A 25,172-nucleotide genomic window follows, 5' to 3' on the forward strand; every position below is an offset into this window, starting at 1 on the left:
AGTGGCCAGTACAAAGTGCAGATGAGGTACATGAGATCCTGCACAGGGAAGGGGCAAACAGCAGTGAACGTCAAGGCCAGTGGCCAGTCCAAGGTGCAGAGTAAGTACATGAGAAGCTGCACAGGGAAGGGGCAAACAGCAAGGCCAGTGGCCAGTCCAAGGTGCAGAGTAAGTACATGAGAAGCTGCACAGGGCAGGGGCAAACAGCAAGGCCGGTGGCCAGTCCAAGGTGCAGAGTAGTTACATGAGATCCTGCACAGGGAAGGGGCAAAGAGCAGTGAAATCAAGGCCAGTGACCAGTCCAAGGTGCAGAGTAAGTACATGAGAAGCTGCACAGGGAAGGGGCAAACAGCAAGGCCAGTGACCAGTCCAAGGTGCAGAGTAGTTACATGAGATCCTGCACAGGGAAGGGGCAAACAGCAGTGAACATCAAGCAGTCCAAGGTGCAGAGTAGTTATGAGATCCTGCACAGGGAAGGGGCAAACAGCAGTGAACATCAAGGCCAGTGGCCAGTACAAAGTGCAGATGAGGTACATGAGATCCTGTACAGGGAAGGGGCAAACAGCAGTGAATATCAAGGCCAGTGGCCAGTACAAAGTGCAGATGAGGTACATGAGATCCTGCACAGGGAAGGGGCAAACAGCAGTGAACGTCAAGGCCAGTGGCCAGTCCAAGGTGCAGAGTAAGTACATGAGAAGCTGCACAGGGAAGGGGCAAACAGCAAGGCCAGTGGCCAGTCCAAGGTGCAGAGTAAGTACATGAGAAGCTGCACAGGGAAGGGGCAAACAGCAAGGCCGGTGGCCAGTCCAAGGTGCAGAGTAGTTACATGAGATCCTGCACAGGGAAGGGGCAAAGAGCAGTGAAATCAAGGCCAGTGACCAGTCCAAGGTGCAGAGTAAGTACATGAGAAGCTGCACAGGGAAGGGGCAAACAGCAAGGCCAATGACCAGTCCAAGGTGCAGAGTAGTTACATGAGATCCTGCACAGGGAAGGGGCAAACAGCAGTGAACATCAAGGCCAGTGGCCAGTCCAAGGTGCAGAGTAGTTACATGAGATCCTGCACAGGGAAGGGGCAAACAGCGGTGAACATCAAGGCCAGTGGACAGTACAAAGTGCAGATGAGGTACATGAGATTCTGCACAGGGAATGGGTGAGACTGTACCCTGCCATGGTCAGCAACACAGTCAGGGGGTCCAGGCACCGCTGTGGGAGAGACAGGTGTGTGAGGGGGACTTCCACTCAGACTTGGCTGTCAGTCAGACTGGGAGGTGGCTGAGTGTTGGGGACAGTTGTAGGACGGGACCGGGGAGAGAGAGGCCCAGCTGAGGTAGAGGGCTTTTGAAGCCAGAGGGCTACTTGGCCCGGTGGTGTGGTGGCACGTCGAGGTGGAGTCATGCTGCTGTGATATACAGTGTGGGTGGGAGAATGTGGAGGGGTGCCTTTCCACTTCTTGGGGACTCGATAGGGAATTATTGACTTGGTAGGAGTGGTAAGTGGGGCGGGCACAACAGGCACACTCTTCACCAAAGCTGCATCAGGTGCAGCCGGTGGCCCTCCCTCTGGGGACTTGCTGGATCCAGCGGTACGCTTGGCCTGGCCTTGCCTTTGCCCCTACATCCCCTGTTTCCCAGGTGTACCCCCTACAGTGGCCACCTTTCCCTGCTTCACAGGGCTCTGTCTGGATGGGAGTTGAGTTTGTGGGTGAATCACCCTTGGAACTCTTTTAATGCAAACCCTTAGCAGGCACCAGCTTCTCAGCGGGCACGGCAACTGTCTTCTTGTCTTTGCGAGATGCTTTTGGGACAAGAGGGTCCTTGGGTGTGGATGCCTCTGAGGCATGTGAGCCTGAGGCCTGCTTCTTGGCTTTGTGGCCCTGGGTGTCACATGAATGACTTTTGCCTTTGCGCTCTGGGGTGGCTTTAGTTTTCTGTGGGGATGGTGTCTGTGCCCTGGACCGCTTGGGCTGCTGTTGTGTGCTGCATGTGCTGTATCTTGCCCTTGAGGTCTGTGGTGTGTGGTCACTATCGTCAGATGTAGCCACGGGCTGGGGGGGTGGCCAAAGGGACTGGAGCTAGACTCTGTGATTGTGCCAGTTGAATGGCTGCCGTCACTGTGGAGGACAAAGACTGGACAGTCTGGTGTAGCCCAACCATGTCTGAATGAATGCCCTCCATGAAAGCAACAACCTGTGCCAACTTTTTGTTGTGGTCTAGGAAGGCATTGATGAGAGTTGTCTGGCCCACACACAGCTGGCACAAAAGGTCCACAGACTCAGCACTGATTGCAGCAGGGTGGACAGGGGCAGGGGCAGCAGTGCCTGGGGGGAAGGACACTTTTCCCTTATTACTGGTGCGAACACGGGCAGCAACAGTGAAAGTAGCTGGGAGGGTGGGCCCTGGACGCTGTGCCTGCCAATATAGATGCATCACCGCTGGCGTCAGATGACATTGAGGTTGGTGTCTCTGGCTGTGATTCCTCAAGCAGGCTCCTGTCCCCCTCCGAGGCGCTGGTCAAATCAGTGTCACTGTGCTCGTGTGTAGCAGTCGTGCTTGATGCCTCACCACTGGTGTTCGTCCACTGTCCTGCAATGCCCGCGGGAGATGCTGCAAGAGATAGAGACATTGGGTCAGTTCAGTGGCATCAACACAACCATCATATGGAAGCAATGCACTAACAAGATGATGATATCCCCATGTTGCAGACCACCCTGTGCAGTAACATTGTGCAACCTCAATTCAAAACTCGATTTTTGCGTGTCATCATTCAAACGTGGCATAAGTGAGCCATGTGATGACCACACAGCCAAATATCCTGCCGGAGGCTCCATTTAACCAGACACACAAATCCCTCTGAGCACACCTAGGGCACTGAGGGGGGCAAAGATTTATCTCCAAACATGTTGCCACTGTCACATCTGGAGGGAGCAGAAGGGAACAACACAGATACATACACACCAACATAACAGTCCACAATGGCCATGAGCTCATGCCATCCACCATGCCGTTCTTTGGGGCACAAATACAATTGCACATTGGTGTCAGATGTCTAGTCCTCACAATTCTGACATCAGGCAATGCACACATTGAGGAAAGCACACTCAGATGATGCACACTGCCGTTCGGTTCCATAGGATGTCCCTGACTACCCCAATGCAGACGATGCCAGCAGGCCACAACTCAGAATGCAATGTCAAGGGTCATTACTCCAATGACATGAGAAAGTACAGGTAGGGCAATTGCATGGCAGCTGGACACAACACAGAGGCCACTTACAAGCCACTGCAGCACATTACCAACATTACAGATACCAGCGCTGGCCCAGGCTGTCAACGCATGCAGACACTCACAATCAAAGTCACCCTTCCCAGAATACTCACCCCCAGCTTGCTGCTGATGCACCTTCAAATGTGCATCCAGCTCAGGCTGTGTCACAGCTAAGATGCTGGCAATTAGTGGTGTCATGCTCCTGAGCGCCAACCTGCAAGTCCGAGAGAGCAGCCTCAGCATCATCTCTGCCACGTTCTTGCTCAGCTGGCAGATGTCATCCCACCTCTTGTGAAAGTGTGTGCACCATCGGTTGGAGACACCCAGAGCCTGCACCTTGCGTGCAATGGCCCTCCACAAGGCCTTACACTGGTGGACTTTGAGCTGCAGGCATGGGAGACAAGAGGGGGAAAAATCTGTGATAGTATTATGTACCACTATCTCTCCGTACTGGTGCATGATACTAACTCAGCCCAACTTCACAGACATATCAAGCAGAGACAATACTGCATCTCATATGGCACATTTGCATGGGAGAATCATATGAAAATGCATGAAGGCATGAGGGTGGACACAGTACCTGCCCATCTCAGACACATGCAGGATGGCAGCACAGAAAGTTATGAGTAGGCTGCCCACATCTACTAAACAGTTTGAGGGTGAGCAAGACATACATCACATTTCAATATATGTTTAGAGGCAGACTCACTGTGTCCCCCACTACGCAGCCAACAATGTCCTTGCCCTGTGAATGGCTCACTGTGTCATCGAGGTCACATCGTGGGACATGATCTTACAATCCCACAAGGCCTGTCATGCGCAATCTACAGGGCTGAGATGGCTCTCTGATGGAGAGTCCGGCAAACCACACACATGTTACACTCTGTACCTCCAGTGATGTGTCCTTTTCAGATTTGGCAGTGACAATGCAGGCCAGGAGGGATCACACTGATGTCCAACGTGGTGCATCAGAAATGTCACATGAAAGAACAATTTGAGAGTGGAAACAGTGCCTAGACATGCCAGTCAGTACACATGCTGGTGGGAATGGAAGGGGCTGTGCACAAAAGTACGACAATCTGCTGTGTTATAGGTGAATGACCACCAAGAGTGTCACCCTCTGGTATTAAAGTCCTGAACATACTGCTGAGCCATGGATGATACAAATTTTGAGTCAGACACAATTCCATCACTACCCTCTGGACGTTAATCCTTGCTAAGGCCACAAATGAGCCTGTGAAGGATATAAGGGAACCACACAGCCTTTCACACAAGCAATTACTGTCCTGACTCCTGCATTTCTAACTTGCTGTGTCACTGTATTGCTGACAAGACAGTCCATGTCCCTCCAATCTTGATGTGCAGGCAGGGAAATGTGTGCAATGGGCTACACAACCCTTTACCCTGGAGACAGCATGCTAGGCAGTGCATGACACAACCCCATACTCTCAGGCACATACTGCAGCAGATCACAATCATGTGTGCCCCCCTGCACTCTCACTTCTACTCTGAAAGACTTACCACGACATTTTGAGCACCATATAGCCTTGCATACTGTATGAGCACCTTGTCCACCAGGACCTACAGCTCCTCAGTGGTGAAAGGACAGGCCCGGATCTTCTCAGTCCTCGCCATCACTGTGTCTAGGAGACAGGAGCAGCAGCAGTTGCTGTTGAGGGGTGGCAGGCAGCAGGTCCTGGGGACAGCAGCAGCAGCAGTTGGTGGTGAGGGGTGGCAGGCAGCAGGCCCTGGAGACAGCAGCAGCAGCAGGTGGTGGTTAGGGGTGGCAGGCAGCAGGCTCTAGAAGCTGTGGAAATGTGAGGCTTTCTCCCACACATATATTGCCCCGTGGGCTAGTTTCAGTGGTTCGAAGCTGCTGCAATTGGTGTTCCAGGTCAGCCCTTTTTAAATACATCCAATGACCGGCTGCATCAGTCTACTACGATTGCAGTTCCCATTGGCTCTAAGGGCATGGGACATGGCGGTGATACACCGCAGGGGCCAGGTGGTAACTACCATGGTCATGCATCTTTCAATTGCATCCAATGACCGGCCCCACAGTGGCGGAGCACGCCTAGCGCGATTTTCAAAATTGCATCAGTCTACCGCAATTGCAGTTCCCATTGGCTGTAAGGGCATGGGCATTGGCAGTGACCAACCGCAGGGGCCAGGCGGTTGCTACCGCGATATGTGTGCCATACATTGCTATGAATGACCGTGATTTGGGTGGCGGAGCATGCAAACCGCCATTTGACCATGTATATATGCCTATCACTACCGCGATTGTGTTTTGGGTATTGGCATTGGCACACTGCAGGGGCCAGGTGGTAGCTACTGCGATATGTGTGCCATACATTGCTATGAATCACCGTGATTTGGGTGGCAGATCACCTTGACAGCACCTATGGACACATCATGCAGTGTGAATGGCCAATGGCCAGTTCTCAACAGTGCCCAGTAGACACATGATTCATGGCACAAGATTATGCACTCAATGACACTTTAACTTTTACCCCACTTCTGACTACACATACCATGTTGTTTATGATTATGAACATTGTCATGTAATCACTCACATCACTTGTGATTTATCTGGGCATGTACACAGAACAGTGTTGTGACACACTCTCCAATAGGTACACATGTCAATGTGTGAAAGGGCTAAGCAACTCACAGTGATGAATGTCTTATTACACAATGTGCAGATTTGACTGTCTACTTTTCTTTGCTCATGCACATACTTGTCAATGAACGCACAGTCTTGGCTTATCTTGTGGTTGATGTGTGCACTGTGTGACTTATGCAAGAAGGTGTGGCAGGTACAGCAACTAGGTAGGAGACAGTAGTTTGCCAGTTTCACACTTATGCTGTTGGTACTACTCTCAGGGCTGCCCATGCAAGATGTGGCCATATCCCTTTGGGCATTCACATAGTCGGATGTTGTTTGTGAGATGCTAGCTGTGTGAAAAGTGGACAGGTGTAGGTATGGTGTAGCTGAAGGTGTCCCTTCAAGTAAGTTGTGCTGTTAGCTGGACTGTGATGCTAGTCAGTCAGTCAAAACGTAAGTTTCCGGACGCATCTCCGGGTGGATTGCACTGACCTGTGTCTGCTTTCATCTCACCTAGGAGGAGACCAAATGTGCATCGTCCCTACACAGTGCTGTCAGACATGGAGGATGAGGAGGTCATACGGAAATTTTGTCTGGATGGAGCCACCCTACAAGACCTATGTTCTATGTTGGAACCCCACCTGCAGCCTCGCAGAACATATCCGACGGCTTTCATGCCAATGTCTAAGGTTATGGCGACAATGCATTTCTTTGCTACTGGATCTTTCCATCACACGGTGTCCAGCGCAGGTGGGATGTTGCAACCTATGTTCAGCATGGTGCTACGTGATGTCCTGTCTGCTATGATGGTCTACAAAGACATTTCCCCAGGAGGCATAAATTGGTGGTTGTGAAGTGAGATTTTTATGCTCTTGGGCACATCCCCAATGTTGCTGGTGCCGTTAACTGCATACATGTTGGCCTGCTTCCACCCCAGGCACATGAGCACATCTACAGGAATAGGAAGCATTTCCATTCCATCAATGTGCAAGTGGTGTGCCAGGCGGATATGATCATCTCACACGTCTGTGCCAAATTCCCTGGCTCGGCCCATGACTCGTACATCATACGTAACAGCATTGTACCCCGACTGATGGATAATCTGCTCCAGGAGCATGCATGTATTGTGGGTGAGTACGAAGAGTCCAGTAGCATGCTGTGTGTGTGACATGCTGTCCTCTGAGACAGTTACATTACAAGGTTTCTCTGTGTTTCTCACACCTAGGTGATTCAGCATATCCCAACCGTCATTGGTTGCTGAGCCCACTGCGGAATCCCAGGACACCTGCTGAACTCCGCTTTAATGATGCCCATGAGAGGACATGTCGTGTGGTGGAGCGTACTTTCGGGCTCCTGAAATCACGTTTCTGTTGCCTGGACAAGACCGGAGGTGCACTGATGTACTTGCCCAAGAAGGTGTGTCAGATTGTAGTTGCATGCTCCATGCTCCCCAATCTCTCCTTGCGAAAAGGAGATCCCCCTGTTCTTGGATGCTGATGAGCAGCCAAGGCCCTCATCTGCAACCCAACCCGTGTCCAGTGACGAGGATAGTGGAGAGGAGGAAGGTGTCGGCCTGCGTCAACAGCTCATCAACCTCTACTTCACTTGAAGGTGATTGACAATGTACAATGGACCCATTGTCTGATGATGTCGCTGTTGTTGGCAAGGTGTATGTTAGCTTTGTGACTGCAACCGGTTGTTGACTCAGTGGTGGCTGCTGATGTTTCTGGGCCAGGGTAGTTTGGCACAGCTACAGGATGTTTATGTCAGCACTGTTGCTCATTGAAATGTGTGCAGATTGGAGTACCTTGATGACAAGTGTTGTGTTATGGCTGTGATGCCAACACCTGACAAGTGAATATTGTTCTGTTGTGTTTTCCTAGGTCCCTTCAGCCTCTCCTTGCCTACATACATTCCATACTCTAGGTACATTGTAATCATGGTGAAGACTGCACTTCCTGGAATAAACATGGAGCAGACACAACGACATGTGTGTGTGTAAGGAGTGTTTATTTACAATGGGGACATGGGAGGGGATGAATATTTACAATAAGGTGATTAGTGAAGCATTGAGTTGTCAGTTATGGTACATGAGACAATCGAGTAGTCACCACATTAATATGGTGACCCAGTCCAACAGACACATACCATTCACAAGGCAGTGTGGGTAAGGACAATCCAAAAAGTCAATGCATTATTGAAGAGTGTTGCCATCATGGCTGGCTCTGTGACATAGCGTTTGGCAGGTGCTTTGCCACGTGATCCTCCCTGGGATTTCTTGGGATGGCCCCTTGGTTGTTTTGTGGGGGGGGCCTCTGCTGCGGGGCCAGTGGGGTGTGAGGACTCCCCCCTCTCTGTGTCCGCAGGGGGGATGGTGAACTGTCATCCTGCAGCACACCAGAGGGAGGTGGAGATGTTGGTTGTGGCGCAGGCCTGTCCCTCAGTACCGCCACTAGCTGGCCCAGAAGTCCACAATTTGGCCCATGCGCGTGTCCAGGGACCTCATCAGTAGGAGGAGCTTGCGTGAATCTTCCTCAGCCCGGCCAATTTGTCCCTGATCCCGTTCATAGGCCCCAAGGACTCTGTTGATGTTGTCCAGTGCTTTGGTCCCAGTGTCCGATTGTCTGTGACTGACGCTTGCCCTCCCACCTGCCCTGCTGCCACGAACCTGTTGCCTCACCACTGCAGGCACCCACATCCTCTCCCTGTCCTCCTCAGTTGATGTGGGGTGGTCATCCTCTGGGGCAGGGAGAGTGTTGCAGGCAGCACTGGCAGTAGTGGTGGAGGCCGCACAGGCCGTTACAGCCGGGGTCTGCATGGATGTTGGTGTTGCTGCAGATGTGGTGGGGGGACAATGTGGTCCTGGGACCTGTTGCGCGTTGGCACGCCAGATGGGCTGGCTTTGATCTCCACATCGGAAGGATCCAGGGAGTTCACATCCAAGAGTCCATGTTCCGGGGGGCGGGGGGGGACTGGCTCTGCAGGTTGCTGTTGTCATCCTCTGCAGTCAGTTCTTGGTCACCTGTGGGACAGAGAGGAAATGGTCATTGAAGTGCACCCCTCCAGCTTGGTGTTGGATGTGTCTTATTCACAGGTTATACACCACACAGTTTACTAGTTATCACATTGTTTGTCTGCACACTAATGTGCATCCTGACATGATGTGGAGGTACATGCATTACTTGTCCATGGTGTGACATTTCAATACATACCATGTGCAACGTGCATATTTTGTGATTTCAAGGACATGTTGTCATCTGACGACTAGCGCCACAATGAATTTATGTGAAGCATCTTTGTTGCTTACTCTGCCTGGCAGACATTTCATTTGAGCATGAACTAGCCATTGTTGTCTCATGCATACCTTTGTGGTGTCATGTGCAAATCTCAATTTGTACTACAGGCCATGCTTGCTTTGTTTTCATGTGGTCCTTGATGCTCTGCCCACATGGCACTTACACATTGCATTCAGTGCTGTGCATGATTGTGCACAAACTTTCTTCAATATGTGAATTAGTAAATCAGACTTTGGATGCTGGCACAGTTACATTCGCTTAGCTGTCGGCACACTGTAAGTGGCAATTGGATCTGTGTGGATTTTTGTGTGATGAGAGGGCTGGTGTTGTCATAAGGCACCATGCTTTTTGAGAGGAATGGCTGGGTGCATGCACTGTCTACTAACCTGTTCTGTTGTCACATTTAGGTTGAATTTGTGACACATCTCTCTGTGTGTGGTGGAGGGCTCCATCCTTCTTAGGGGTGGGACAAGAGAGCTTACAATGTCTAGCTACCTGTTAGTTTGAAGTGTACAATGCCTTGGCTGAGACATGCATCTGGGTGGGAGGGAGTGCTCCATCTTGATGGGCTGGGGAACAAGAGGGGATGGTGGGAGTAGTAGTGCAGGCCTCCCACCCTCAAACAGCCCTCCATGGGAAGATGGCTACCTACCTGTTAGTTTGAAGTGTACAATGCAATGGCAGAGACATGCATCTGGGTGGGAGGGAGTGCTCCATCTTGATGAGCTGGGGCACAAGGGGGCATGATGGGAGTAGTAGTGCAGGCCTCCCACACACAAACAGCCCTGCCTGGGAAGATGACTACTTATCTGTTAGTTTGAAATGTACAATGCAATGGCTGACACGTGCATCTGGGTGGGAGGGAGTGCTCCATCTTAATGGGCTGGGGAACAAGGGGGCATGGTGGGAGTAGTAGTGCAGGCCTCCCACCCACAAACAGACCTCCCTGGGAAGATGGCTACATACCTGTTAGTTTGGTCGTAGTGATACAATGGCTGCCAACTGCTTCTGGGTGGGTGTGGAGTGCTCCATCCTGCTCAGGGGTTGGACAGGGGGCCTGGTGGGAGTTGTTGTGCAGGCTTCCCACCCCCCAACTGCCCTCCCTGGGAAGATGGCTGTCTACCTGTTAGGTGAGGGTGAACCATACAATGGATGCCAACTGCTTCAGGGTAGGTATGGAGAGCTACATCCTGCTCAGGGGTGGGACAGGGGGCATGGTGGGAGTTGTTGTGCTGGTTGCCTGGACACATACAACCCTGTAAATGTTGGCTGACTTTGGGGTGATTCAGATGGAGTTGATGTTACATCCGTGTGACCTGTGTTGGGTATTGTTTTCTGCATATGAATGTACTTGGGCCTCTGAGATGTAGCTTTATAGTTATGCAAGACAGTACATGGCAGTGTCATGGTTTACATTTGTTTGTCCTTACTAGCATGCACCCCCCCCCGGCTATTCCTGTGAGACTCTCTGGATGCAATATGGCAAGCACCTTCTCCTCCCATGCAGTGAATGTCCTTGGTGGAATGGGAGGGCCACCCAATCCTCTGAGCCAGCTCATGGCTGACACATGCATCTGGGTGGGGGACGGAGTGCTCCATCTTAATGAGCTGGGGAACAAGGGGACATGGTGGGAGTAGTAGTGCAGGCCATCCACCCACATACAGCCCTCCCTGGTAAGATGGTACCTACCTGTTAGATTGAAGTGTACAATGCAATGGCTGACATATGCATCTGGGTGGGAGGAAGTGCTCCATCTTGATGAGCTGGGGAACAAGGGGGCATGATGGGAGTAGTAGTGCAGCCCTCCCACCCACAAACAGCACTCCTGGGAAGATGGCTACCTACCTGTTAGTTTGAAGTGTACAATGCAATGGCTGACACATGCATCTGGGTAGGAGGCAGTGCTCCATCTTGATGGGCTGTGGATCAAGGGGACATTGTGGGAGTAGTAGTGCAGGCCTCCCACCCACAAATAGCCCTCCATGGGAAAATGGCTACCTACCTATTAGTTTGAAGTGTACAATGCAATGGCTGACACCTGCATCTGGGTGGGAGGGAGTGCTCCATCTTGATTGGCTGGGGAACAAGGTGGCATGGTGGGAGTAGTAGTGCAGGCCCCAAACCCCCAAACAGCCCTCCATGGGAATATGGCTACCTACCTGTTAGTTTGAAGTGTAATGGCAGAGACATGCATCTGGGTGGGAGGGAGTGTTCCATCTTGATGAGCTGGGGAACAAGGGGGCATGGTCGGAGTAGTAATGTAGGCTACCCACCCCAAACAGCTCTCCCTGGGAAGATGGCTACCTACCTGTTAGTTTGAAGTGTACAATGCAATGGCTGACACATGCATCTGGGTGGGAGGGAGTGCTCCTTCTTTATGGGCTGGGGAACAAGGGGGCATGGTGGGAGTAGTAGTGCAGGCCTCCTACCCCCAAACAGCTCTCCATGGGAAGATGGCTACCTACATGTTAGTTTGAAGTGTACAACGCAATGGCAGAGACATGTATCTGGGTGGGAGGGAGTGCTCCATCTTGATGGGCTTGGGAACAAGGGGGCATGGTGGGAGTAGTAGTGCAGGCCTCCCACCCACAAACAGCCCTCCATGGGAAGATAGCTTCCTACCTGTTAGTTTGAAGTGTACAATGCAATGGCAGAGACATGCATCTGGGTGGGAGGAAGTGCTCCATCTTGATGAGATGGGGAGCAAGGGGGCATGGTGGGAGTAGAAGTGCAGGCCTCCCACCCATAAACAGCCCTCCCTGGGAAGATGGCTACCTACCTGTTAGTTTTAAATGTACAATGCAATGGCTGACACATGCATCTGGGTGGGAGGGAGTGCTCCATCTTGATGGGGTGGGGAATAAGGAGGCATGGTGGGAGTAGTAGTGCAGGCCTCCCACCCACAAACAGCCCTCCCTTGCAAGATGGCTACATATCTGTTAGTTTGTTTGTAGTGATACAATGGCTGCTAACCGCTTCTGGGTGGGTGTGGAGTGCTCCATCCTGCTCAGGGGTTGGACAGGGGGCCTGGTGGGAGTTGTTGGGCAGGCTTTCCACCCGCCAACAGCCCTCCCTGGGAAGATGGCTACCTACCTGTTAGGTGAGGGTGAACCATCCAATGGCTGCCTACTGCTTCAGGGTAGGTGTGGAGTGTTACATCCTGCTCAGAGGTGGGACAGGGGGCATGGTGGGAGGTGTTGTGCTGGTTGCCTGGACACATACAATCCTGTAAAGTTTGGCTGACTTTGGGGTGATTCAGATGGGGTGAATGTTACATCTGTGTGACCTGTGTTGGGTATTGTTTTCTGCATATGAATGTACTTGGGCCCCGGAGATGTAGCTTTGTAGTTGTGCAAGACAGTACATGGCAGTTTCATGGTTTACATTTGTTTGTCCATACCAGCATGCACTCCCCCGGCTATTCCTGTGAGACTCTCTGGATGCAGTATGGCAAGCACCTTCTCCTCGCATACAGTGAATGATCTTGGTGGAATCGGAGGGCCATCCAGTCCTCTGAGCCAGCTCATGGCTGACATATGCATCTGGGTGGGAGGGAGTGCTCCATCTTGATGAGCTGGGGAACAAGGGGGCATGGTGGGAGTAGTAGTGCAGCCCTCCCACCCACAAACAGCCCTCCTGGGAAGATGGCTACCTACCTGTTAGTTTGAAGTGTACAATGCAATGGATGACACATTCATCTGGGTGGGAGGGAGTGTTCCATCTTGAAGGGCTGGGGAACAAGGGGCATGGTGGGAGTAGTAGTGCAGGCCTCCCATCCACAAACAGCCCTCCTGGGAAGATGGCTACCTACCTGTTAGTTAGGTCTAGTTAGGTCTCACCACCCATCTCATAATATGGTGGTCACCACTGCAGTGCCCCCATGAATCTGGCAGTCCCCACCCCACCAGACTCATAATTGGGCCCTGAGAGTAGATGTTTAGAGATGTCGCCAAATACTCTATTTGAATTTGTAATAACAGCCTTGTATGGATGTGGGTGAGTAAGTTTTTAATATTATCATTATTATTATTGCTTGTTTAAAATGAACGATAATTTCTTGGGCTATTAGATTTTTTTTAAATTTAATTTGTGTATTTAGTTCATAGTATGTTGCACTATACTTGTTAGGAATCATTATTTCCACTAAAGGTATACTTGCATTGTGATATTAATCATGTATGGTGTAAATCTGCATGAATGGTGGAATGTAGGATTTAAAAGTGCCATCCATCATCCATGTCTGGTTTTGTGTTAGTCTTAGTAGATTACTTTGTGTACCATAAATGATTCTTCTCCTGACATTGTTAGCGTTATCAGAAATGAGGAAAGGTTCTTCCCTATGTTTAGTAGTTAGATTATCTGGAATGGTTGTCCTGGAATCTTCTTATGAGCAGCAGGAGTATCTGTTGTAGACTTTCTAGTGCATGCTATCAATCTTTTTAAATTTATTATACCAGGCAGTTAGCCTGTAGTGTGCACAGGAACCTTTGTTAATATATTTTTTTATATAGTTCCTGTAGGTTCTTGGGAACTAGTGTTTGCTTCTTTCAGCTTTTTCAAAACATTTCTCACTTATATTTCCGGGACATTTGTTGGATAATTATGCTCCCTAACTTTAATTGCAAAATCATTTCTTGGAGTAGCTCTCCAATAATAACAAGCATTAGCTTACTATTTTGTACATTTTCAATGTACGTTTTCTGTTCTTGTGCTCCCTTGACTGTAGGTATACCCCTGTGTGACAATAACAGCTTATATCTGTAAATATTAGAGTTATATATTGATTAATTGGGTCTAAAATTATAATTGTAGTTAATGTGAAAATGTCAACATGCACTAGATATGTTACTATTCATGTTTACATATTTGCTGTCCTCTTACTTTGTGGATTTCTTTCCTAAGGTTTTCATTATTTCTGGGGAGGTGAGGGATGGGTTTGAGCTTCAATCTGTTACAATAAGATGTTTGTTTTAATTAAGTTCTTTAAAAAGTATTCTTTATTTTTAAGGTGATATTTGTGTTCATTTTACTTTTTAACAGTTATTGGGTATTTAGGTTTTAATTTTAAATTATATTTACTGAATTTTTGTTGATTTGTTGTTTGAAGATGTGGTGTATCTGTTTTGTAGGTTAGTTTTTCATGTTTGGGCTTCTAATGTTAACTGTAATTGGAAAATATAAATTAAAAATAATTATTTTCATGGTTGCTTTTTTAATTTAAAGCTAAGCCTCGGCTCCATCGTGGGATTACAATTTCTCTTTCTGTGTGCCGTTTCATGGTGGTACGCCCACTGTGAAAAGACAGGTGGAAAGTGACTTTGGGGGGCCCTATCAGGGCCCCCTGGGTGCCTGCCACATGATGCAGGGATTTTTAAACTCTGCATTTTTTCCACTGCAGATTGTGCTGCGAGCAGCAGCACAAGCAGCAAAGGAAAAAATACAGGATTCGACCGCCAACATGGTGGTCGGATCGTAATCTGGGAAGCGGGACCTCTGACCCCTTGTGAGGCGGTCCCGCTTCCGCTACGAGGCGCATCCAACCAGCATCATAATTGTCCCCTAAGTGTTGATGTTATTGAAAGAAAAACAATAATAACTTGTTTTGCTTAAATGTTAAATAAATTAAATTGAATATTTTAAACTGCAATTTGTTAGTTTATGGGATTTTTCAACAGTTATGGAATGTAATTTAAAGATATGATTTTAATGACATATTCCAGACAATATTATTGACGTAGATATTGTTATTTTTGATATTTTATTTGTGTTGTATACCTTTAGTGGTATACAATATTTTGTATTACTTTATTTTCGTTTTCTACATTGTGGTATTTTAGATGTTCAGTACAAAAATATCTTTGTGATCGATATTTGTGTTTTTCTTGTTAAGGTATATGATGACAGTATTTATTTCCTTGATAAATATATTTTTTTTATATATTTCTATACTTCGATATTGTTGTGGTTGATGTCCTGTCATACAATCCACTCTGAGTTACAATGTCTTTTTTAAGCTAACCTGTACTAAATTGATTCTAGTATATTTTGCAACAAATATCTAACTGCTTTTTGGTATGTTTACTTTTGCACTACTTATTCTAATTTAATTATTCATAGTTACACACATCTTATCTCGTTCATATGACAGAGCAACACACCAGGGATTTTAATGGTTTGTGGGAAGGGTGATGGTGTGACTATATATTGTAGGGAGCAAAGCACCCCTTTCACTACATCATAAGGATATTGCAAGTCTCTTCAGAGTTACATGACCTTATATAGGAGCTTGGCTTTCAGTCTTATTCCTGTATATGGGCAAGGAACTCCATCATGATTTGAAATATCTTAAACTGTACAGTAAGGGGTACTTTATCCCACATATTATTACATACATTGTTTCCTAAAATTGGATTCAATTCACAAAAGGTTAGTGAGCATTTTGTAACTGATTTTTAAAGTTGAACCTTTGTACATCTGGCCCCTAATATCCAACATCTCTTTAGGTTAGTGAGCATTTTGTAACTGATTTTTAAAGTTGAATCTTTGTACATCTGGCCCCTAATATTCAACATCTCTTTAAGTAATCTAAAGAAATATAAATAAATAAATAAATGCAGGCATATAACCGGTGTTCATTGGTATCTCCAGAGTCCACATGCTGTAATAAATATCTGATACACACTTGGATGCATAAAATCACCACCATATGATCACAAATCATTATGTTGTCACAGTACATAATGTCATGTAAAACAATACATACATATGAAATACATACTGCAGCAAGTGCAACCAACATATGTCTAGAGAGTGTATACAAAGATTATAAAGTTGCTGGACAGTAATAATCAGAAGTTATTGTTGACATAATTTAATATTGAAGTTTTGTGACATATACACTTTCAATTTTGTTGTTCTTAACTATGCCTCCTTTGTACAGTTTCACACAGATGAACAAATAAGTGACATACTCTGTGGAAATAATGAGGAGTCTGAAAAGTGTGGTGAGGGAATGTTAAATTGTTTAGAGAGTGAGTGGTGGTAGTATTGATGGGAGTTGTTTAAAGTTTTGGGTTTGATTTTTGGTTTCAAATGGTTCATGGGATCCAAGGCCAAGGTTATTTGGTAAATCAGGAGTCAGTGGACATTAGGATAAAGAAATGGCTTGTTTATGTCTAAGTTATGGGAACTGAGTTTCATAATAGTCACCATGCTAAATTCAGAATAGTGACTATTATAAAATGACAATACCCACTAAATCGCCTTTTCTTAAGTGAACACAGTAAAGGAGATTGAGATCACAAAGGAAAAGGTCTGGGTACCGCTCAGATATTGGACCATGGGGAAACAGGGTTGGCAATCCAGACTGTAAAATATTCTGCAATAAGAAGACGGTACTGACAAGAGGGCCAAGGACTTATGGTAAAGCCAATGGAAGATAGCACATGTAGTTGAAGAGTATGATGATAGAGCAGCAGTCTTATGAAGTTTATTTGGGAGACGAAGGCACTTTATCAGTTAGTCTATTTTGATAGTGGTGGGTGTGGTGATGTTCTTAATGATTCAAATGCAGTAGTTGTAAAGAAATGAGATGCTGCCTATTGAAAAGGGAAGTTGATTTGCAAATTAATGAATTTATTGAGGGAATCAAGAAAGTACTAGGCAGAGTTACTATTGTAGCTGTACATGTTTGATAGTCAAATAGCATGTATCACCACCTTGCTTCAGTCAGTTAGGGATCCCGGCTCCCTTTTGGGTATAAATTTGCTGGGTTTGGCATACGTGTTTTAGCAAGTGACACAGTATTAGCTCATGCTTACTGAGCTATGCTTCTTGAACAATGATTTATAAAAGCATTCTTACTGGCAATATGCTCCACTGTTGAGAGCATGAGAACTACAGTTTATTGACAGCTAACAAGATCAAAGGGAATGTAAAGATTTCCAAGTCTTCTCTTTCCTCCAGAACAACTGAATTACAATGCACCCCTGAGCAAGAAAATAGCTCAGCCGCTGAACCATTTGAATTATTTGGGATTTCTTGATATATGCTCCCTACATGCACTGTCTAAATAAACATTATTCTGTTTTTATTCTTCTTTTATATATGGCTCCAGTAGGATCTGCATAAAATGCTGACATTGGGAGTTAATGATATCCTTTTAGGGCTGGTGACAATTAAAGCAGAAGTAATGAGGACAGAACAGACCTAGAGTTTAAATGGTGGTTGAGCAATCCCTCAAGAGCATATACAGCGATTAAAGAGTGTCCTTTGTTCAGGCCAGAGACAACTCTTCATCCTCCCGAATCACGTATTAATCTAAAAGCAGAGGGACGTTGTTCTTCTAGCTTTGATGCATCAGTCTTACCATCTGACCTCCAGGTATCAGACGTAAATCACATTAAATTCTTCACAAAATCTAGGCATGGTCCTCTAATGACACCTGTCAAAATGCCACATTGAGTATTAACTGTAACCATTTTTTTAAAATATTTTCCCAGGGTTAAAACTACTTGGATCACTTCCAGGCTGGATTTCAACCACATTAATTGAATGACTCGCTCTTAATTGTAGTCCAATATGACTTAAAGCTGATTGTGATTAAGGACAGTGTCTGTACCATAGTCTAAAATCTATTTTTTTTGACAATGGTGATCATCCCATTCTGTTACAACACAGTGCAGACTCAGGTAGGAGTGGTTCTGCCCTTGAATAAATACATTCCTGTCTGTCAAGCTTCTCCTTGGCTAGATCATTTCCTCCATCTTCTTGTGCATAGAGTCAGATCTCTAATAAGGTGCTTCAGGACTCTTCTCTATCATTCATCTTTTTTCAGTGTCTACATGCAGCCCTCTTCCTGCAGTGAGACAATCATTCAGGCTTTAAATGTACGTGTATATATTATTTTACTTCTTCTAGTGGAGAGACTTAGGGGGTGATTACGAGTTTGGTGGTCCACTGGACCGGCAGTCTGACAGTCCAATTATGTGTTTGGGAATCAGACTGCCACAGGCCCTCTGCAACCTCCGGGTAACTGCCGTTTCCCGGTGGTGTTGCAGCGATATGGGGAAGTAATATGCTAGCAGTGCCGTTATAAACATATATTCTCACTAAGAGCCAGATGTACGAAGCATTTTCATGATCGCAAATGCTCGGAGTCGATGTTTGTGACCATTGAAAAGCTTTTTCTTATGCACTAATGCCACTTTAGGAATTAGAAAGGTTTTTTCAACTCCTGAAATGGGATTTCAAATGGATAACGATGCAGCATCAGGAAGGGAAGAGTTTTAGGTATCTAATGTATCAATAATATGCAACCGAAATCCAGTTGAAAAAACATTGATATTTTATCAACACTTCAAAGGGGGTGGAAGCCTATTCACAGATGGGAAGGAGTTGCTTTGGGAGCCTGTCCCCTTTGTGAATGTCAGAAAATAAAAGTTGTTTAAGAGGAGGTCATGCTCCACAAGTCGATGGCCTAAACAAAAATCAATTATCTTTTCTTTTTAAATGCAGTCCCATTTCCTTTCAGGAAAATTAACTGGATTTAAAACAAAAAGTTTGCTTTATTAAAAAGCAATCACAGACATAGTGGTTTTCTGACCCCAGCAGGCCACCATCTCTGCCATGGCCTCCAATTGTATTGAGCCGCAATTTACAACTTACCTCAATAATATGCATAGGGTAGGTCAGATTCCAACCCACTACGATTCAGAATTTCGAGAACTGACCAATTAGTACATAGAGTGGTTCTTTAAAATCTATATGGCGGCAACAATGTTGGTCTATTAAAAAATCTGGCCATTAGTTACATGTAAATCTTGTTACCAAAGGTATGAATATATTAATGTACATTGACAGGCACAATGCAAGATATATATGTGTATAATTTTAATCATGTTATTGACATCAAAATGTATCATTTGTAATGCTACTACAAGATATTGCATTGAATGTAAATCTTAACCTTCTATTTCTCAGTATTTTAATCTGTAGGGTCTGGCAGTAATAATGAGCTTACGTGGGCCCATACCCATAGAACCACAGAGTGTTTGTATATTCTATTTATGCAGTGCAATTCAATCCACTACCAAAATTCCTCCACTGTAAAGGGGATATACGTATTCTGTAGTAAAGGTAGAGGAGGAATTTCTTCAAAATTTACTGGTAATTGAAGCAGATAAAATTCCCTTTGAGTGAAACATAACATATGAATTTATAAATCACATGTTCACCCAAGGGTATCTTGGAGCTGAATAACAGATGTTTATTATTACCCAACTTCATGGTACTCATTTTATCAACCTCAGAAGAACAAAAAGGCTAGGGGGACCCGCGGGGGTTTGAATTTGTGACTATGAGGTCAAACACATGCCCCTAGAGTAGACATATTAGTCCACTAAGCCACCAGACCCAGCTAAGACCTGTATACTATTACATTGTCTGGGTTTAGAGGATCTGAAATTCTACGAGAATGTTACCATGGATAATTCCTACTGAAGGTACTGAATTTTCATTTGCATCATTCAGAAGATGTCCTGATGTAAACAGGAAGTGCAACGTTTGTGGCTGAGGGGGGCATTTTATCAAAGAATGCAGAGAGGATAGGAATATTTCCAAAGACAAAGTAGTTCAAGTGAGTCTGAGTTCTAATTTATATAATGATTGGGTCAAATTAAAGGTGAGGATGAGAATCGAAGAGCATCAATTATGTAAGGGAAGATTTTGATCCACCCACGTGTGTGATTTACACATTAGATAAAGATGTGAAGGGTACTATGGACTCCAAGTCTCCTTATGCTGTTCATCACTAAATGATATTTTGATAAGGTTCTTGGAGATGTTGGTAAAGAATCGTATATGATATATTTTACGACAGTTTCATTTGATGACAATGAATTTTAATGTATTGGATGTTTTGCTGACAATGCATTGTTCACAGGGAGATCAGCTTGTTAAAGGCATGCATACCTCGAAAAGAGTTTTGTGTGCTTGGTTGGAGAAATCGTCCTAAATCCATGTGTACCAGAGCGAGTTCTTTCTATAGCAAGTATGGATATATTTAACACTTCATCAAGGGTTTTACCAAACTATTCCCCAACAAGTTAAACAAGTTGCATGTGTTCCAATACAAACACATTCTCACACCAATGCTGTTCCAATAAAATATTAAACTAGAGGAGTGTGGGGAATTAATTACAGGACATGGTAGAAGATATGCTTGAGAAGAACATTATTGAAGAGGAAGAAACTACGAAATGGGTATCTTTGAAAGGGAAAAATTATGGGACGCGCGGATAATGTATATGTTGTGAGTGACCTAAACAAATCATTGAGACTCATACCTAACCAATTGTAAATGAATTAAATCCCTATGACAGGGAAAGCAACCACATTTTCTACTCTAGATGTAAAAGCTGCATAGTAGCAAATTGTAACCAGATCCCAAATTGCTGGCATTTTTTACACTTTTTGGTTTATACTGCTTCAAATAAATGCCTTTAGAGCTAGCTCTTACCACGTCTGTGTTTTTTCAGAGAGCATTGCATCATCTCTGAAAGGATTTGGACTTTTGTGTAAAGATATTTCAAGGTGATATCTTGATATTCACACTTAATAAAAAATCGGAGGTGATGAGTGAAATGTGTACCCAATAGTGTAAGAGGTTTAGTTCTGAATGCTTATAAATACTTTATGTTTAACAAAAAGGCAGAGGAGGTAGCCCATTCTATTTCCAAGGAAGCTGTTGTGCCCAAACTCAACCTAGCTAATACCATAAAACTGCTGCTCCACCTAATTAAAGGGAAACTTTCTTAGGGTTCTTAGGTTTTTGGGAGAATATTGTAAATTTAGTGTGTACTTTGCTAAACTGATGGAACCTCTTTCAGTGTTATTATGAAAGGGGGAACAGTTTGAATGGGAGAATAACAGCTGAAAGGGTTTGATACTGTGAAAAACACTGTACCAAATGCTCCTGCATTCAAGCCCCACTCTCCAGCACAACATTGTTTCATTACAGTGAATGTCACCGCTTATGGTGTAGGAGTAGTTCTTTCTCAGTGTAATAAAAATTGTGACGGGAATGCTGGCTTTTCCTTTGCGAACATTGAACATGACATAGCGTAAACATGCTGCAAGAAGCAGAGAACTGTTAGCCTGTGCTTGGGCTATCAACCATTTCAGACTTCAACCATTTCAGACTTTATACTTGGGGCAGTAAAAGCATTATATGCATGGTTAGTCAATGTTTTGTCACCCATCAATAGACGATGTACCAATGGAACGATAGCTCATCAGGCCTCGAAACCACAGGAATATTGTTTTGAAATAAAGTTTGCACCTGAGAAGGAGACCCTTCCCAAAGATTGCCTGTTGTTCATACTTGTGGATGACCATTTTGATGAGGGTGGAAAATAAGACGAGATTGATACAATCTCGGCTTTGAATGAGGAGGGGGAATCACTGACAACAAATGTTAAAGGAGGAATGGAGTGACACCGATAGTAAAGATAAAATGATAATCATGGTCAAAAAATACTTTATCAACAGATGGCCTTTTTGAAGATCCCTGCAAGGTCCCGGGAGATCATTTTGTCATGTGTCAGATAAGTTAGGCACTAAAGGAAATTTATTGATGAGAAATGGTAAATGTGTTCCACCAAACAAGTCAGAGAAAGGTAGTGGGAGCAGGAACATTGTGTGCAGATGATAATGTCAGTGTTATAGAAATCTGCAAAGGATGTACTTTTGGTGGCCATAGATGGAATTTGAAGAGGAAAAGTGGGTGAGGCTGAAGAAAGCATTGAAGAAGGAAAAGGTTAAAAAAAAATGAATCATTGCTTATGACTCCAATCAATAGACTGCTAGCCCCTGGCAAATAGTGGCTTTGTTCCGTTTAACATTTTGCATTTTGATATCAGTGTTGTCCTTGTTTTAATTGATTACCGCTCAAACTGGCCGAAGGTCAAATTTTTTTAATATGCTGACACACGTACATACATCATGGGAGATGTACTTTGCAAATTTCCTGATACACTAGTCACTGACAAAGGGATTCAACTGGTGTCAGAAACAATTTTTGAAAGAATATCACATCAAGCACATCACCAAAGCGTTGTACAACACACAATGTGGTGGTCAAGCATAACAATTGAACCACTAACTCAAGGACAGTGCTAAAGTAGGTCTTTGCAAGAACCAAGGTTTAGCAAAAACCATTAGGAATAAACTTCAGCCATATCATATCATGGCCTATCCTGCAACTGATAAATCTATTTTTGTGTTACCTAAAAGAAGGGAAAAGGTGTTACAAGTGTGTCCTTTGGGGTTCAAGATGAAATTCATAGGCATTAATGAATGCTTGTCAACTGGGCAAAAGTATTTGCATGAAACAACTAAAGGCCAAATAATGCCCCGATAATACAATGAAAACAAAGCCTTTTCTCAGTTAAACTTGGAGACAGGGTGAAGATTTTGAACTCTGGGACTGACATTAGGAGAAAAAGTACAGTAAATATAGTACTTTGTTGTCCATGGCACCATCAGAACCTTCACATATCACCATTTTAATCATCAGTTGTGGTGGACTCAACTGCCTGTGGATGCTCTGTTATTGTCATATCTTAAATAGATGGTTCTGTTTAATTTTCCATGTGACTATATCGTATCATAATAGTGTGCTAGCAACACAATAGGGTTTCCTGAGCACAAAGGCATCCTAGCCTTACATGACTAAGCCAGTCCTTGTTTCTCCTGCCACCAGCTTCTGCCTACACATTAGAGAACAAAGCAAGTGTAAGTGTGTGTGTGTGTGTGTGTGCGTGTGTGCGCGTGCGTGTGTGCGTGCGTGTGTCCGTGTGTGTGTGCGCGTGTGTGTGTGTATTTGATTGCATATATATGAATGTAGGGATATGTATGGATGTTTTCGGTGAGGGGAGAGAGAAGACCTACTTATGCCTAATGGGGCCCATCCAAGACATGGTAGCAGGGCATACCACAGCCTATTAGCACATATTGTGGGCATTCTTGGGGATATGATGGCTGTCTCTAATGTAATAATGGCCCATTAGTCTTACATTGTGTCTCTAATGCTGGTCGTCCCTTCCCACAGAACTTCATCTATGTCTGTGAAGAATTCCTCTTTTTTTTAAAAACAGATCTGTCGAGTCCTTCTTCCAATGAGGTGTTGGCTTGTCCAAGGTCCTGGTGTTTCCACCTCATTGCCAGGTGTGTTGTTCTGGGAAATGTTTGTGTGGGGCTACTTGGAGGTATATTAGTTAATATAACACCTACAACATGTGAGCAGGATCATGGAAGACTGAAATAATCTATGAAGCTTTTCTCAACCCTACAGTCATGACCCATGACTGTGCGACATGATGTTATTGTCGCTTTCATATACACATCAGTTGGATAAGCAGTGCAGCTGCCTGCATTATTATACACTCTAGTAAAATGTTCACATCACAATCAGAATATATTTTGTAGAACGTTACTGGCTATTGACCAAACGATTACACGGACCTAATACCCTGTTGCAAACCAATATACATTGGCGTGTTTGGCTATACATCAACACTAGGTCATACGTCCTTCTACCTAGTTAGGTACAGCTTTAGTAAAATGAGAAATGCATTTGTCTCAGAGAGAAACAGCGAAATTGTTTCTAATCATACATTAATTGCTTTGATAGAACATGTGCTGCAAAAACTTAGTGGCTCGCTGGCCTAGAGATTTTTCAAGAAGAAAGAAGTGTATCAAATGATAGAGCTCATAAGATGGCGGTTCATTGGATAGAGCTCATAAGATGGCGGTTCATTGGGCGTTTTATGTTCCAAAGATCATTAAAGTGGCCTTAGAGGGCGAAACACGTTTTAGCTGTTTTAAGAATAATCTCTTTTGACTGGGAAATATCTGTGCAAGAAATGTTTAAAAAGTAACATTAATTGGATGTGGTCTTTGCAGTTTATGTTGAATCAAAGCAACTCATGTATGATTAAAATCAACTTAGCAGTTTCTCCCTGAGGGAAATACATCTTTCGTTTTACTGAAATGTCTTTTGCACCTGGATCGCTGTGGGACATGGCGTTGACTTCTCTGGCATAAGGACAGCAATCAGTTAAAAGTATGACTTAGCCCAAAGCGGCTACTTGGGCACACGGATCCAGATGGATTTAATATTTATTCATATTTTTCGTTTTTACATGAGCAGCAGCATTTATTTTAGGCGCGGGGATTTTTCATGATTCACCCAGGATCACAGGATTAGCAGCTGATGCTGACGCTGACATTTGACCCTTGGTTTCCCAGTTCTAAGATTGGCGGGTATGTCCTCGAATTGCGTGGCACGTCCATAGTAAATTGACAATGTAATCCTAGCAGAATTTCCAAATTCAAACGTCAAACCTATCGAAGCTTACAGAGCTCTTTTCTCTTCTTAAATTGCAGTCTGTCTCTTCTTGGCCCCTAAATCCTTTCGTGAATAAGGTCATTTAGTTTTAATTTTGAAATGCCCTATAGACAACCAGAGAGAATGCATAGTCACGTATTTCACGGAGAAAAAACTGAGTCAATCGAACCTGTTCAGAAAACGTCATGTATAACCCTATTAAATATTAATTCATGTAACAGAATGGCGGTAATTAAAATACTATGAACCCATTATGAGCCTTTTTAGAATGTTCGATGGTTCAAGGTCACACATTATGGATGGTTAGCCAACAAGTGTGTACATGTTAAGAACATGTTTGCCACAACAAATATTGTTATTATTATTAACTTTGTTGATGGAAAGAAAATGCTTGGACTACTTTACATCAGGACTCCAAATCCCGATTCAGGCACACACTGTTGTAATCATTGCATAGCTCAAATGTTTCCATTTCATATGGTGCCTGGAAAAACTTGGCACAATGTGAAAAATGTCAACTGGAAAAAGTAACAAAATATAAGCAGTTAATGTGTGCATATTAGAACGGAGCATATTATTCAGCATTTCAAGTAGC

This window comes from Triturus cristatus, chromosome 6, assembly GCF_964204655.1.
Source record: "Triturus cristatus chromosome 6, aTriCri1.1, whole genome shotgun sequence".
Lineage (NCBI taxonomy): Eukaryota > Metazoa > Chordata > Amphibia > Caudata > Salamandridae > Triturus > Triturus cristatus.